This window comes from Schistocerca piceifrons, chromosome 2, assembly GCF_021461385.2.
Source record: "Schistocerca piceifrons isolate TAMUIC-IGC-003096 chromosome 2, iqSchPice1.1, whole genome shotgun sequence".
Lineage (NCBI taxonomy): Eukaryota > Metazoa > Arthropoda > Insecta > Orthoptera > Acrididae > Schistocerca > Schistocerca piceifrons.
This window is the reverse complement of record NC_060139.1, coordinates 839,950,630-839,967,107: the sequence shown is the minus strand read 5'-3', so window position 1 is coordinate 839,967,107 and position 16,478 is coordinate 839,950,630. Positions and strand designations below refer to the sequence as shown.

The 16,478-nt window shown below is 37.7% G+C and overlaps 1 protein-coding gene across 4 annotated transcripts in view; it reads left to right on the top strand.

Annotated features, from left to right (window-relative positions):
• The window catches only part of LOC124776868 (RING finger protein 17), a 529,150-nt gene that overhangs the window by 321,704 nt on the left and 190,968 nt on the right, over positions 1–16,478 (top strand). The window lies entirely within an intron of this gene.

Genomic DNA, 16,478 nt, shown 5'->3' with positions numbered 1-16,478 from the left:
TCAGTAATGTTCATGCGTGGGGATTTCTTTGGCCAGCGGAAGTGTTTAAACACAGAAAAGTATTTCTGGAGCCACTTTGTAACAATTCTGGATGTTTGGGGTGTTGCGTTCCATCAGAATGAATGCAGGTGATCAGACAGGATGCCTACATACGTGTCACAAGTCAGAGTCATATCTAGATGTATTAGGGGTCCCATATTACTCCAACTGCATTCGCCCCACACCATTACAGAGCTGCCATCGGCTTGAACAGTCCCCTGCTGACATGCAGGGTCCATGGATTCATAAAGTTGTCTCCATGCCCGTAAACATCCATCTGCGTGATACGATTTGAGAGGAGACTTGTTGGGCTAGGCAACATGTTTCCAGTTACCAACAGTCCAATGTCGGTGTTGACGGTCCCAGGCGAGGTGTAAAGCTTTGTGTCGTGCAGTCATCAAGGGTACACGAGTGGGCCTTTGGCTTCGAAAATCCATAATAATGATGATGTTTTGTTGAATAGTTCACATGCTGACACTTGTTAATGGTCCAGCATTTAAATCTGCAGCAATTTGCAGATGGGTTGCACTTCTGTCACATTGAACAATTCTCTTCAGTCGTCATTGGTCCTGTCCTTGCAGGATCTTTTTCCGGCCGCAGCAATGTCAGAGATTAGATGTTTCACCGGATTGCTGATATTCACGGTACACTGGTGAAATGTTCGTATGGGAAAATCCCCACTTCATCGCTATCTCGGAGATGTTGTGTCCCATCGCTTGTGCACTAACTATAACACCACATTCAAACTTATTAAATCCTGTAGCAGCATTAATTGATTTAACTATTGTGCCAGACACTTGCCTTATACAGGTATTGCTGACCCCAGTGCTGTCTTCTGCCTGTTTACATAGCTCTGTATTTGAATATACATGCCTATACCATTTTCTTTGGTGCTTCAGTGTATTTCTCTACCATAGAAAACTGCACAAAAACAAATATAGAGTACAATAAATGGGAATAGGTTGATCCATTCACTGATACTTTCATTCTTTTGTAATCTGTCTCCTACAATAAAGCATTGAAGGCAGAATCCATAGCATGTCACAGTGATATGTCTCAAATGTATTGCAACTTACTACATCAAATTACCAAAGTATATCGTAAGAAAGCAAGATTCACAGTATCTCAGAAAAATACCTACATGATCTGCTTTGTGAATAAAACTGTAAGTGGTAGTACTGAGTGGGTTAGCACAGTGGTTAGCACACTGGACTTACATTCAGGAGGATGATGGTTCAAACCAGCATCGGCCATCCTCATTTAGGTTTTCCATGATTTTCCTAAATTGCTTAAGGCAAATGCCGGTATGGCTCCTTCGAAAGGGCATGGCTGCTTTTCTTCTCCATCTTTTCATAATCTGAGCACGTGATCTGTCTCTAGTGACCTCATTGTCGATGGGATGTTAAACATTAATCTCCTCATTAAACATTAATCTCCTCATTTAGGTTTTCCATGATTTTCGTAAATTGCTTAAGGCAAATGCCGGTATGGCTCCTTCGAAAGGGCATGGCTGCTTTTCTTCTCCATCCTTTCATAATCTGAGCACGTGATCTGTCTCTAGTGACCTCATTGTCGATGGGATGTTAAACATTAATCTCCTCCTCTTGTAAGTGTTCGTAACTGTCAAGGCTGAATGATACCTGTCTATTAGTACCTTGCATGCACTGTAGAGCTTCCTGCAATCCCATAGAACAACGTGGAAATGTAATACTGTTAGTATTTTTCCACTTTCTACAAGTGATTTCTTCGTTCATCATCCACCCCACTGTATAATTACATTGCTTTCAGTAAATGTGAAGGAAATGGACATATGCATGATACTTGTCATAAAAAATTATACTAAATAAGAATTTACTTTGTTCTCTTGTACTTGCGTAATTGTAGTGAACAAGAGTTTAAGTGTTCCCTCCAAAATTCTCACGTGTGGACTAGGAAAATATTTAGTGCCTGATAAATGTATCTTGTTCTTGTTTCTTCTTGCATTTCTCTTCTAACCATTCCTGCTGTCACAGTTTGGACTTGTCTCATTTTTAGACATCTGTATTCCCTTTTTCTTTTCATTTGCTACATTTTTACATTTTCTCCTTTCATCAGTCAGACCTGGGACAACCGGGAGATCCGGGAAAAACCCAGGAATTTTTTCTTCCGGGAGAAAACTGGGAAAAACCTGGGAATTTCTTAGAATTCTGGGAATTTTCATTGTTTTAGTTTTCAGTTAAATTTTTGTAACTTTGACTGTAAAGAACCAATACTCTAACAAAGAATATTACTGTATCTCGCAACTGCAGAATAATACTGCAGCAATAAAACACGAACAAATAAAACTTAAGTTGCAAAAGGAAATGCACCATACAACAACAAAACACAGTGCTCATACAAGCGTCTGCGAACAGCAAAATGTGTCAAAGGGCTTAGGAAGTCTATGCAATGTTTCATAACAACAAATTGCCTCCGGTGAGGGTGACGTCACAACTGTTTACATTATATTTGTTTGAGCGGTTGCGAGCGAGCTTATGCGCATGTGCAGTTAAATCACATATGAGTAGTACTTTCTCCCACTTCTGGATACAGAAGTGTGGCAATTAACTGTATAAGCAAAAGCAGCAAGCAGCCATATGCTAATGGGAAAAATTTTGCTGGTACGCCTAAGCTGCCAGATTCACGTATGCGCAACAGGCCTGGAACTAGGGAGCGGGGACAAACCACTGGGGCATCTGCCCCAGGTGGCAGTTTCGGGGGGGGGGGGGGGGGGGGGCAGATTCATATTATTGAGGAAAAAGACGTTGTTTCACAAAGCACCTAGCATCCAGCGCACGTTGGTCTATCGATTACTCATATGGTTTTGAACAAATTATAAGTTGATTTCTGAATGAATCATAAGTTGATTTTTGAATGCATGCATAGTGTACGTGATGTCTCTGCCAGGGAATCCCTGTCGCATCCAGAAATAAACTTTCCTGCAGACAAAAGGGGACGGGTCTATGCGAGCTGAGTCGAATAAAGTCGAACAGATGAATGCTAATCGCTGTTTACGTGGTTGACGGGGTTTGCAAACGATCAGTGTTGTTATAATTACTAGTGAATTCCATAGATTCAGATTACCAGAGTGGAAATAAATGACTTGTAGGAATAACAGGCAACAAAGATTACGTACTGTCTTCTCTGCGTATTCAAGAAAATGAAATTTTGACAGAAAATTTTTGGCCAGACCGCTACACTACTAAGGGCCACTTATACAGTCCCTGGCTAGCAGCCGCTCAACTTCTGTTCTGGGAGTAGCGCGGAAAACGCGTTTTACGAACAGGTAATAATGCCTAACCGGAGAATAAATGCGGGATAACTAAACCGGTAATTGTAGATTAGATTAGATTAATACTAGTTCCATGGATCATGAATACGATATTTCGTAATGATGTGGAACGAGTCGAATTTTCTAATACATGACATAATTAGGTTAATCTAACAACATAATTAAGTTAATATAACAACTTTATTTTTTTGTGTTTTTTGTTTTTCTTTATTTTTTTATTTTTATTTTTTTATTTTTTAAATATTTTTTTCTTTTTTTTCTTAATTTATATCTAAAAATTCCTCTATGGAGTAGAAGGAGTTGTCATTCAGAAATTCTTTTAATTTCTTCTTAAATACTTGTTGGTTATCTGTCAGACTTTTGATACTATTTGGTAAGTGACCAAAGACTTTAGTGCCAGTATAATTCACCCCTTTCTGTGCCAAAGTTAGATTTAATCTTGAATAGTGAAGATCATCCTTTCTCCTAGTATTGTAGTTATGCACACTGCTATTACTTTTGAATTGGGTTTGGTTGTTAATAACAAATTTCATAAGAGAGTATATATACTGAGAAGCTACTGTGAATATCCCTAGATCCTTAAATAAATGTCTGCAGGATGATCTTGGGTGGACTCCAGCTATTATTCTGATTACACGCTTTTGTGCAATAAATACTTTATTCCTCAGTGATGAATTCCCCCAAAATATGATGCCATATGAAAGCAATGAGTGAAAATAGGCATAGTAAGCTAATTTACTAAGATGTTTATCACCAAAATTTGCAATGACCCTTACTGCATAAGTAGCTGAACTCAAACGTTTCAGCAGATCATCAATGTGTTTCTTCCAATTTAATCTCTCATCAATGGACACACCTAAAAATTTGGAATATTCTACCTTAGCTATATGCTTCTGATTAAGGTCTATATTTATTAATGGCGTCATACCATTCCCTGTACGGAACTGTATGTACTGTGTCTTATCAAAATTCAGTGAGAGTCCGTTTACAAGGAACCACTTAGTAATTTTCTGAAAGACAGTGGTGACAATTTCATCAGTTAATTCTTGTTTGTCAGGTGTGATTACTATACTTGTATCATCAGCAAAGAGAACTAACTTTGCCTCTTCATGAATATAGAATGGCAAGTCATTAATATATAATAAGAACAACAAAGGACCCAAGACTGACCCTTGTGGAACCCCATGCTTGATAGTTCCCCAGTTTGAGGTATGTGCTGATCTTTGCATGTTACGAGAACTACTTATTTCAACTTTCTGCACTCTTCCAGTTAGGTACGAATTAAACCATTTGTGCACTGTCCCACTCATGCCACAATACTTGAGCTCGTCTAGCAGAATTTCATGATTTACACAATCAAAAGCCTTTGAGAGATCACAAAAAATCCCAATGGGTGGTGTTCGGTTATTCAGATCATTCAAAATTTGACTGGTGAAAGCATATATGGCATTTTCTGTTGAAAAACCTTTCTGGAAACCAAACTGACATTTTGTTAGTACTTCATTTTTATAGATATGTGAAGCTACTCTTCAATACATTACTTTCTCAAAAATTTTGGATAAAGCTGTTAGAAGGGAGTTTGGACGGTAATTGTTGACATCAGATCTATCCCCCTTTTTATGCAAAGGTATAACAATAGCATATTTCAGTCTATCAGGGAAAATGCCCTGTTCCAGAGAGCTATTACACAGGTGGCTGAGAATCTTACTTATCTGTTGAGAACAAGCTTTTAGTATTTTGCTGGAAATGCCATCAATTCCATGTGAGTTTTTGCTTTTAAGCAAGTTTATTATTTTCCTAATTTCAGAGGGAGAAGTGGGTGAGATTTCAATTGTATCAAATTGCATAGGTATGGCCTCTTCCATTAACAGCCTAGCATCTTCTAATGAACACCTGGATCCTACTATATCCACAACATTTAGAAAATGATTATTAAAAATATTTTCAACTTCTGACTTTTTGTTTGTAAAGTTTTCATTCAATTTTATGGTAATACTGTCTTCCTCTGCTCTTGGTTGACCTGTTTCTCTTTTAATAATATTCCAAATTGTTTTAATTTTATTATCAGAGTTGCTGATTTCAGACATGATACACATACTCCTGGATTTTTTAATAACTTTTCTTAATATAACACAGTAGTTTTTATAATTTTTGATAGTTTCTGGGTCACTACTCTTTCTTGCTGTCAGATACATTTCCCTTTTCCGGTTGCAAGATATTTTTATACCCTTAGTAAGCCATGGTTTGTTACAAGGTTTCTTACGAGTATATTTAACTATTTTCTTGGGGAAGCAGTTTTCAAATGCATTTACAAAAATGTCATTAAATAAATTATATTTTAAATTGGCATCAGGTTCACGGTACACCTCATCCCAGTCTAACTGCTGTAGGCTTTCCCTGAAATTTGCAATTGTTAAATCGTTGACTGAACGTACTACTTTGGAAGACTGTTTAGTATTGCTGAATGGAGCTATGTCATATATTGTAACTAGCTGTGCACCATGATCAGAAAGACCATTCTCAACAGGCTGAGCATTTATCTGGTTAAACTTATCTTGGTCTATAAAGAAGTTATCTATCAGTGATCTGCTATCCTTTACCACCCGAGTAGGAAAATCAATAACGGGTGTCAAATTGAAAGAACCGAGTAATACTTCAAGGTCATTTTTCCTATTACCCTCTTTCAGAGAATCTACATTGAAGTCCCCACAAATAATAATTTGCTTCCCCCTGTCTGACAGATAGCACAACAAGGAGTCCAAATTTTTCAGAAATAGATGAAAATTTCCTGATGGGGACCTATATACAGTTACAATTATAAATGTGCCTTTATTTTATTTAAGCTCACAGCCACATGCTTCTATATGTTTCTCTACACAAAACTTTTTTGTTTCTATACTTTTTGCTCAATGATAACTTTTGACATATATGGCAACTCCTCCTTTCTCCATATTTTCTCTCATTACATGTGCAGAGAGCTTATATCCACTTACATTTACCTTATCCATATCAGTAACAATGTGATGCTCAGACAGGCATAGTATATCTATTTCATTCTCAGCTTCTAAATCTTCTAAACAAACCAGAAGCTCATCTACTTTATTCTTTAAACTCCCAATATTTTGATGAAATATACTTACATTATTTTTAATTATACTTTTATGAGAACCTTTCCTTATTCTAACATTTGCAGTACTCTCCTGTCTGAGTTTCTCATTGTGCTTAGGCCTAGTTCCTATACCAGTGGTCACATGGTGTTCAGAGAGGCAGATTATGTCAACTGGGTTGGGTGACTTTAATTCATCAATGCAATTACCTAGGACTGAGATACAACTTGGTGGAGATAAAATTTCTGGTGATTGGTGAAAATTTATAATTGATAGCTGTGATTGGTGATCAAATGTGCTAGAATTGTGCTGTTTAATTTCTTTCCTAAACTGAAGATTTGTTTCAATCCTGACCTCTCGTAGAACTTGACATCTTTCTGTCTTACCTATCCTAAAAAAGGTGCTGCTCCAACACCTGTAACCACTGGTATTTTACCATTCATGGCAGTGCCTCCCCCCCTTAAATTTCCTGCTATTACCCCAGCCAGTTTCCCCTTCCCTTTCCTGTTGAGATGTAGGCCGTGCCTGGTATAGTCCCACCTACTGAGATAATCAACAGGAACCACACCAATATGAGCCCCCGCACCCGACCCAAGCAGCCGTTCCAACTCCAAATTAACTCTCCCAACAGAAGAGTTCAAATGAGGCCGGTCATGGCGTCTCAGGACAGATACAAATTCAACATTGGTGTGTCTCGATGCCGACGCAATCTTTACCAGGTCACACTCTATACTGTACCCAGGATCTCTGTCGATGCTGTTCCCTGGCCCTCCCACAATAACCATGGTGTCTTCCCTGGTAAATCCTTTACAGAGTGAACCTAAATCCTCTGTCACCTGATCCAGACTAGCACTTGGTTTGAAAAAATTTGTGATCTGGTATTCTGGTCCTAATTCCTCCTGCAGAAGTTGGCCTACACCTCTGGCATGAGAACTGCCTAACAACAACACTTTCTTCCTTTTCGATGACTTTCCTACATTCTTTTTCAATTTCCTATTGAAAGTTTGTTGTGTCCTGTCTACACCTACCTCTGCTTGAGGCTCATCAGTTTCTAACTGAAGCAACAGGTCAAACTTATTTTTGACATTCACCACAAAACTGTCAGACTTAGTTCTAGGCCTGTTCCGTCTGCTACCTGTTGCCACTTCCCACCTCTCTTTGCCCTTCTCCCTCCTTAACCTGTCCAGATCTTCCCTAGCCTGATCTAGCTCAGCCTGAAGGGCAGCAATTTTCCCCTCCTGTTCCACTATCTTCCTATCTCTGCTGCAAATCCTACATAACCACTGATGAGCCTGATCCACTTTCCCAACACCCACACCACTGCAGTCCCCCCAGTGAAAAAAACTACTACATCCATCACACCAAACCCCGGAACTAACAATTCTACGGCAAGTCGGGCACTTCTCACTCATGGCAAAAATAATACTTTAGCTAGAATAAATCAATTAAATTACCGAAAATCAAAAAAGACGTTACAAGAATTAAGCCTATTCACAAATGTATATAGGCAAGTTTCTGATATAAAGTTACGCTGTTTTTCTGAAATCTGTATTACAGCAATGAAGTTATATGCTATTTACGGTAGTTTACTTATTTGTTACCGAGAAACTAGTTAAATTACCGTGAAACAAGAAACAAACACGTTTACAAAATTTAAGCCTAAGCGCGACTTCGCGAAGTTATCAGATCGAGAAATCACACCAGTCTTGGGTACTACGTGTACAACAGCTTTTCTACTATTAGACAGCAGAGTTAGTTAACCAGAGAATAAGTTTTGACACTGGCAGGAATAGTTACACAATTAGTGATGACAAGATTGTTTGTTAGAACAAGGAAGGAAAAGAAACAGGGACTCTCACAAAGTACGGAAGAATTTGACGATTCCAAATTTATATAAAAATGTCATACTACTTCTTCTCGATCTCTGGCTTCTAAAGCTAGAGTGTATGAATGAAACATGAAACTATTTCCTAACATAAAACTTTTTGCTTGTAGTAGGCCTAATAGGCATTTGATATAGGTACTTCGTGAATTATATTCCGTCATTTTATAAAAATGACCATTTGTGCCAAACAGTCTCGTTTATTTGGTGTGTGCAACAATTGCTGAAATATTAGGCAGACCTATTTCATTTTATCTAGCAGACAGTGACGAAATACACGTAATCAGATCGAGAAATCACACCAGTCTTGGGTACTACGTGTATCAACAGCTTTTCTACTATTAGACAACGACATTTCGTTTTTCCACATAGTAAAACGTTTACGAACTTTGATGAGGTAATAGATTTTTTCCCAGGAAGGAAGTATGCCATATGAAGCTGTGGCAAGATTAGAGAGGGAAAAAAAGCTAGGACAAAAGGATTGAAGAAATGTGTAGTGTCTTGCTTGTCTCTTGTCTTTACTCATTTTATATATCCCATATTTAATTTTATGTGACACAAAACAGCAAGTTATTAGCTAATAGGCAGTAAAGACTGCAAATTTTCTGAAGAGTTCTTGTTCTTCTAATAATTTCTTGTTCTGCCGGTTACAAATAATCCCATCCAGTATTAATTATGAGATTTTTTAAAAAAGAGGGGCAGGATGTCAAAGCAGCCGACTGGGAGCAGGAGAGGCACCACAGGAGATTTTAATTTCCACTGGCCTGAATATAGTTTGATGGCACCCATCACAGTTACAGATTTGAATTCCACAGAGCGAAATACAGAGACGTGTGATGGAAGAATGCTTTGTGAAGAGGCGTGGCACTGCACTTCGGCACACGTAAGACCAAATAACATGTCTTAGTTCCCTCGAACATATATGTTTTATGTATCAGACTCTTTAGAAAGATGTGCGCTACAAAATGAAGATATTTTTTAAAAGTCGATTTTTTAAATTTTTGGTGTCCTACCTCTAATACTCAAGGGAGTGGGAGCGCCACTATCTAATATTGCCGCGGTTCGGAAATATTGTAGACCTGGACCTGATGCTCAGAGCAGTCTAAGTTGTAGTGGGGAGGCGGTAGTCTCCACGTGACCCGTGTTTACGTTAAGTGATTTTGCTGTTTCCTCTTCGTTTGTTGCTCTCACATCAAATGAAAACAAAACAGATTTCTGTGGCCAGGAGGTATCAAGTGAATTAAAATACATTCACATAATTACGGAAGGGCCTCCCGCGTCATCGCCTACGCTCCTCAGAGTATGGGACCTCGTCATCATCAAAATACGTTATTAGTTTCAGATTTTTTTTTGCTTCCAACTTTCTGACAGTCAAGCTTTAATCGCCTTGCAGAACAATGAAGTTATTTTTGTCAGTTTTTTTTAAGAAATTTGACTTTTATTAATCTTTTCTGCTGAGGTAGTCAATTTATTTGAAACGAAGTGTTTAATTCCACACTGTTGGCTAGTTTCAACTATTCACTGTATTTCAAGTTCACGTTTTCACCGTCTAGCACGTATGGCATTATGCCATAATAAAGTACCAAACACTACTCCAAGAAAATTTACATCTGAATCTGCACATACGAATGTGCACTTCAAGCCAAATTATGCATTATAGTATGGTCCACAAAATTCCCATGCTCTTGGAGTATCCTCTAATGTCTTGTTTCTTTTATGACATAATGTAAGATCTTTTAATTTTTTACACGTACGAACGTACGGGCTTCCTGCGCCATCGTAGCTGTGCAAGCACGACGCCTGTTATCTGGTGCTCTCTGCAACTGCTGAAACGAGTGTATTTCTAACTGGTCGTGGGAAAATATTCCGAATGATTGTTTGAAAAGCGTTACTTTCAAAGTAAATTTCCTTTTACACAAGATAAACTATATGTGCAATTATCCAGTGAATTTGCTCTTATTCAAAAATCAAATCTTTGAGGACGATCAGTTAGAATATTTTCGAGCCCAGAAGATCAGACATTTATGTTGTTGTTAAAAATTTTACTGGCACATTTGTGTGATGTATCTTAAAGCGTAACACGCGCAAAAAAGATCAACATTATGTGTGAAAGCTTAGCTTCTCTTACAGCTTATTAATCTTACAAGGGGAGGCCGCCAATTGTGAAATTCAGATTCGATTCATACTGTGCATAATAAAAGCTCATGGCCAAAGGTGTAATGTGGCAAAGCACTAGGATGCACTTCTCAGCTGTTGTCGAGAAAACCGACAGTTAAAAAGAAACCGTTGCGGTGAAATACTCACTACGATTTACAATTTTCTACAGCGTTGTGGCGCAGCGGTAAATGCTCGGGTTTGTAATCCGAAAGTCGCCGGATCGAATCTCGCGCCATGCAATTTTTTTTTAGTATTTGTTTTTTGTAATTCAAATGTTTATATAAATACACACACACATATATATAATTCCCGGCAATCAGTTGCAACAATTATGCATATAATAAGTTTTTGAAAGTCGTTTGTCGTGGAAAAACTGGTGACTTCGAACATGATTATGTTTTCCGCAAACAAAGTTGTATTTCAGAAATGTTATTAATTGTCTTCATAATGTTTACCACGTATAGTTAACGGAAGACGTAGAAACGATATTCCGAAACGAATACGTATAGCGTAAGTCAAATATTCGAATTAGAATAGAGACCCCACAAACACAAATTTGCTGTGGCAGGTATGAAATATAAACTCCGTCACTCGCTCGTTACACTTGTTGGACAGATGTTGAATGGGCCGAAACGAGCCGCCGCATAACAGCGTAGTTGCCTGCTAACTTCGAAAGAAGGTAGCTGCGGTCCCTAGCGCAACTTATAACATCGTCGAAAATCAGTGCGGGCGTGAGAGCTTTGGTACACCCTGTTAAACAAACAGAAAAATGGAGGCGATACAATTGGAGAGCGATCCGCCTTCACCAACATGCATAAGCAATTCATTAATTTGCGGCATGCAACTTTTTTTTATTATTAGTTTTTTGTAATTCAAATAAATAATTTGAATAAATATATATATATATTTAATTCAAATATATATTTGAATTACAAAAAAGTAATAATAAAAAAAGTTGCATGCCGCGGGATTCGATCTGGCGACCTTCTGATTACGAACCCAAGCACTTACCGCTGCGCCACGACGCTGTAGAACATTAATAACCGTAGACAGTATTTCACCGCAACAGTTTCTTTTAACTGTCGATTTTCTCGACAACGGCTGAGAAGTGCATCTTGGTGCTTTGCCACGTTACACCTCTGGCCATGAGCTTTTATTATGCGCAGTATGAATCGAATCTGAATTTCACAATTGGCGGCCTCCCCTTGTTAGAGACCAATATTATACGTGAAAGCTTTCTTTTCTTGTAGCAGCACTATGCCTATTAATTGAAACCATTACCTTTTCCTATTTGTTTGTTCGCACTACTTAACAGTGATATTGCTATTGGCTGACTACATAATGTGTCGTATGCTCAGAATATCTGCTGTCATCGGCTGGCAAGATCGCTTGACATGAGCTATGACTGGCTTACAAAAGCGCATCGCAGTCTTGATTTCTATCCTTCGGAAAGTAACATGTGGTTTTTGGTGGAATTCAAATTTATACTTTCGTAATACGAAAATATTCAGTGTACATGTTGCTGCATATCAGACATCTTTCCAAAACGTGTTTTTTCTCCTGAGTTTCGTTTTCTAAAGTGCCAGGAAATTCTGCACCATTGTATCTTGTGCATTATTGAAGGATTTTTGGTGGGTATAGTTTTTTTGTCTATTTGATCCTCTGCTGCCTCCACTATTTTGTCATGGTTTCAGTTAAAACACAATTTAAACAGAGTTCAAAAGACTTTTTGACAGGCAACTCTTTCTGCTGTGTAGATGAATATCTTAACAGGGACTGTTAGACAAGGTTAAGGAAAAATGTATGGTAGATTTCAGTTTTGACAGCACTTGGTCACAACAGTCAAGATCAGTGTATGATAAATTTATTAAAAGTTCACAACTATGTTTCAGTCTGACAGTGCATTAATTCTGTAAGTATTAGCAGTTCTAGTTTACTGTAATGTATTCACATACTTTGACAGTCTCCTGCCAAATGATCGGGTTAGTGTGTATTATCCAAATGTTTTATGTTTTACTCTCTAACTTGTTCCACAATCACGAGAATCATCTTATTTTTGGTTCCACGGAACAAAAACTCAATCTAATCTTCAAAGCTGCCCATTCGTCTTCAGTTCTATTCCTTACCCCCTCTTTCTGTCCGTTATTACTTAATGCTCCCATTGATGCATTCAACAACCTCTAGTTCTTTCAGCTTATCCATATCCCATCTCCTGATTTCCCATCTTTCAACAGTTTCTGCAGTTTAAATCTGCAGTGATGACCAGTAACTTGTGGTCAGTGTTATCAACTGTTTCTGGAAATTTTTTGCAGTTTAAAATCTCGTTTCTAAATCTCTGTCTTACTATTATGTTTCTAGGTCCCTTCCTCTTGTACAACATTATTTTGTAATTTTAGTCTTAAGTATTAGCTATGATTAAATATTATGTTTGGTGCAGAATTCTTCCAGGTGGTTTTCTCTTTCATTCCTCTTTTCATCTGTGTTGCCCTACTTCTTTTTGTTTTAATACTTTTCCTACTGTTGAATTCCAGTCACTCTCCACAATTAAAATTTTATCTCCCATAGTCCTCCTATTACCAGGCTTTTTCTGTTTCACTGAGTGCCACTCAGGCCATAAAGACACCAAATAATTTACTCCCCTCCCTCCTCCTCTCTCTCTCTCTCTCTCTCTCTCTCTCTCTCTCTCTCTGTGTGTGTGTGTGTGTGTGTGTGTGTGTGTGTGTGTGTGTGTGTGTGTGTGTGTGTGTGTGTTTTAATGGACTAACATAAAAACATACATTGTAGTTGTTCGGTTAACAGTCATTGTTCTATGTTCACAATTGTTACATTCAAGAAACAAAAAGAAATTTAGGCTGGGGTCATATGGACCCAAGTGGTACTCACTGCAAAAAAAACTGAGAATAAATTTTAATGTGTTGTAAATACAGAACTAAACAAGCGTCATTGGATACAGTTGACTCATGAGGGAGAAAGTCACACATTTTGAAAATAATAGTGTGTGTTTGTGGAGGCGTTATTTCCTGTACTTAGGGGTTCACATTAGCCACATTGGCTTTTGAAAGGTTAACAATTTGAATGATTTATCTCCTTATTATTTCAATCTCTTCCAATATATACGGAACTAGTGGCCATGTAAACTTGAACTACTGTGGTGTGTGTTGAACATGTCTATCTCGACAGCTGTAATGCATAAACTGTGCTGTTGAAAGTAATTTACCCACATCCCTACTTCGTTATTCATTATTAGACCTACTCTTGCATCACCTCTCTTTGATTTTGTGTTTATAACCCAGTACTGACCTGGCTAGAACTCCTTTTCTTCCTGCCACCCACTATATCTAACTTTAACTCACCCGTTTACCTTTTTAAATTCTTTAACATAACTACCCAGTTAAAGGATCTAATGTTCCACACTCCAGCCTGTAGAATGCCACTTGTCTTTCTCTTGATGAACACATCCTCCTGAGTAGGAGATGCCAGTGGGGACTATTTTACTTCTGGAATATTTTACTCGATAGTATATACCATCATAATTAAACATACAATAAAGCTGCATGCCATTGGGAAATATAATGGCTGTAATTTCCCCTTGCTTTCAGCCGTTTTCACTACCAGTACAGCAAGACCATTTTGGCTCATGGTACAAGCCCAGATCAGTCAATTGTCCAGACTGATGCTCTTGCAAACTGAAGAGGCTGATGCCCCTAGAAGCACATGTTGGTCTGACCTCTTCAAGATAGTCCTCCAATGGTTGCACCTATAGTACAGCTATTTGTATCGTAGAGGCCTGGAGGTCATCCCACCTTGACAAGTTCCTTGGTTCTTGGATCATTAATTGTGTAAATGAGATACTGAAGAAAACCATTAAAACAAAAGACTTAATAAAGAAAGTGAGGTAATGAGAATGAGCAGGAAATATGGAAAAAAATGCAGGATGTAAGTTGTAATGGAAAAATTATTAAAGAAGTAGATGCTATCAAATGTTTAGAAAGTAATCTGACCAAGGAAGGAAAAGTGCACAAACTCAATGTTTTTCACAAATGATGCTTGTGGCAAATTTTGAAGATCAGTTATCATCACACAAATTTTGAAAATCAGTTATCATCACCATGTTTCAAATGATGAATTGCTGAGAAGAATTGTCCACAGAGCTTCCACAGAAGACTGAAATTGCAGGGCATGGTCGATGCATGAAACATGGAAGAATACCCAAATCAGAACTGTTCTGGTGACCAACACATGGATACATATGTAGAGGGAGACCTCATAACACCTGGAATGAACTTTTACAAAGGATCTTCAGTACAGGAACACAAACTGGGAGGAAGCTGAAAAACTGGCAGCTGACTGAATATGCTGTGCGAGTAGAAGTCGAAAGTTGTGCTGATAATCAGTTGTCCCATCTGGTTATAAGGAGAATGCGAGAAGGATAACACTGACACTTTGTGTTTCTAATGTGATTATGTGGTAAATGCTCAACACAATCTTGTTTATCTTGAATGGAGCACCATGAGATTTAATACCTTAGATGATAAACCTTGAAATGAGCCCATCATGCAACAGATATATAACATAAGATGATAACAGTGAATTTAAATTCAGGAAGATATACAGTTACAATAGAAAGCATAACATGTTATAGATTAAAAAAAATGTCAAAACCACAATAAAAGAAATGAAATCAACAGACCGTCATGTTTAAAACATTTTTACAGCTATAAAAGGTTGGCACGTAAGTCATAAAAATGTATCTCTGTGAACACAGTTTGTCCGCTCAGCAAGGTTGCCACATTACAGGATTTTTTGGACATGTATATTTTTTACAGAAATCTTATAATCTTGAAGTCACCCACCAGATTATGTAAATTGTATCAATGTGTGATCGCACCACAGTTATGGACAACATTGGTGCCCTCTTGAGTGTGGAGCTGTAAGACTAGTGCAGACAGGACATTCCCAGCTGCCTTCGTGTTCTCATGTGTGCTTTCAGTCATTCAAACCTACACCATCGGAGATCTTTTATCTACTCCTTCAAATAAGTGTACCTCCATTGGAGCATGTTTTCAGGCATATGGTCTCTTTAGTTACTTATCGTCTCAGGGATCATTTTCTGCTGTTTACCCCCTTTAACATGCTCACTCTGTATAACCTACTGTCACCTTGGAAGTTGTTACAGTTTGGTTTGTTTACAAGTTTTAAAATTCATGAGAGTGATTTACAGTAATGTGAGGCTGTCATGGCCATATTTATGGATTTGTCTGCCACATCCTGTCAGAACAACTTCATATTTAAGGTAGCAGAATAAAAACACTACATTTATTTGCTAACTGTTAAAAGTATTTTAAAAAATATCATACAGCATCGCCAGGTGTAAAATGATCCCAGACAGTGACGAATAATAAATTAATATAACTTAAAAAATGATATAGCTCCATACTTTCATATTGATAGGTCACAGATTAAGAAGTCATCAATGTACATAGTAAATGCAGTTGACATAAGTGAAGTTCCTCATGGACAAGGCGTCAGTTCCTACACGAACAATGTTTCAGTAGAATGCAGTGTATTTCTGGGTGATGATAATGTGTTGTATATTGAAGGTGGTAGGGAAGTGATAAACATTGTAGAATATGCAATGTTTATAATAATATACAGAAAGCAATGAATTTAATGACCCATAAAAAAGTAAACAACACTTAATAGTACATCAGATATGTAATGGAAGAGTAGCAGTTTTGAAGGAAATCAGCAAACCTGAAGTACAAAGAACTATTCTGACTAAACTCTACTTGCTCACTAAGCAATTTTCAGGTTGTTTCTTGGAGACACTGTAAATTTCAGGCTCCTTTTTTGAACATTTGGAGGTTGTGTAAACTATTAATTATATTATCACCATGATGTTTGCACTTTAGCAGTTTATTACTAAGATGGATTTTGCAGTGTTAATGCATTCAGTTTGTTCTTTAAATCTTGGCACTTTTTT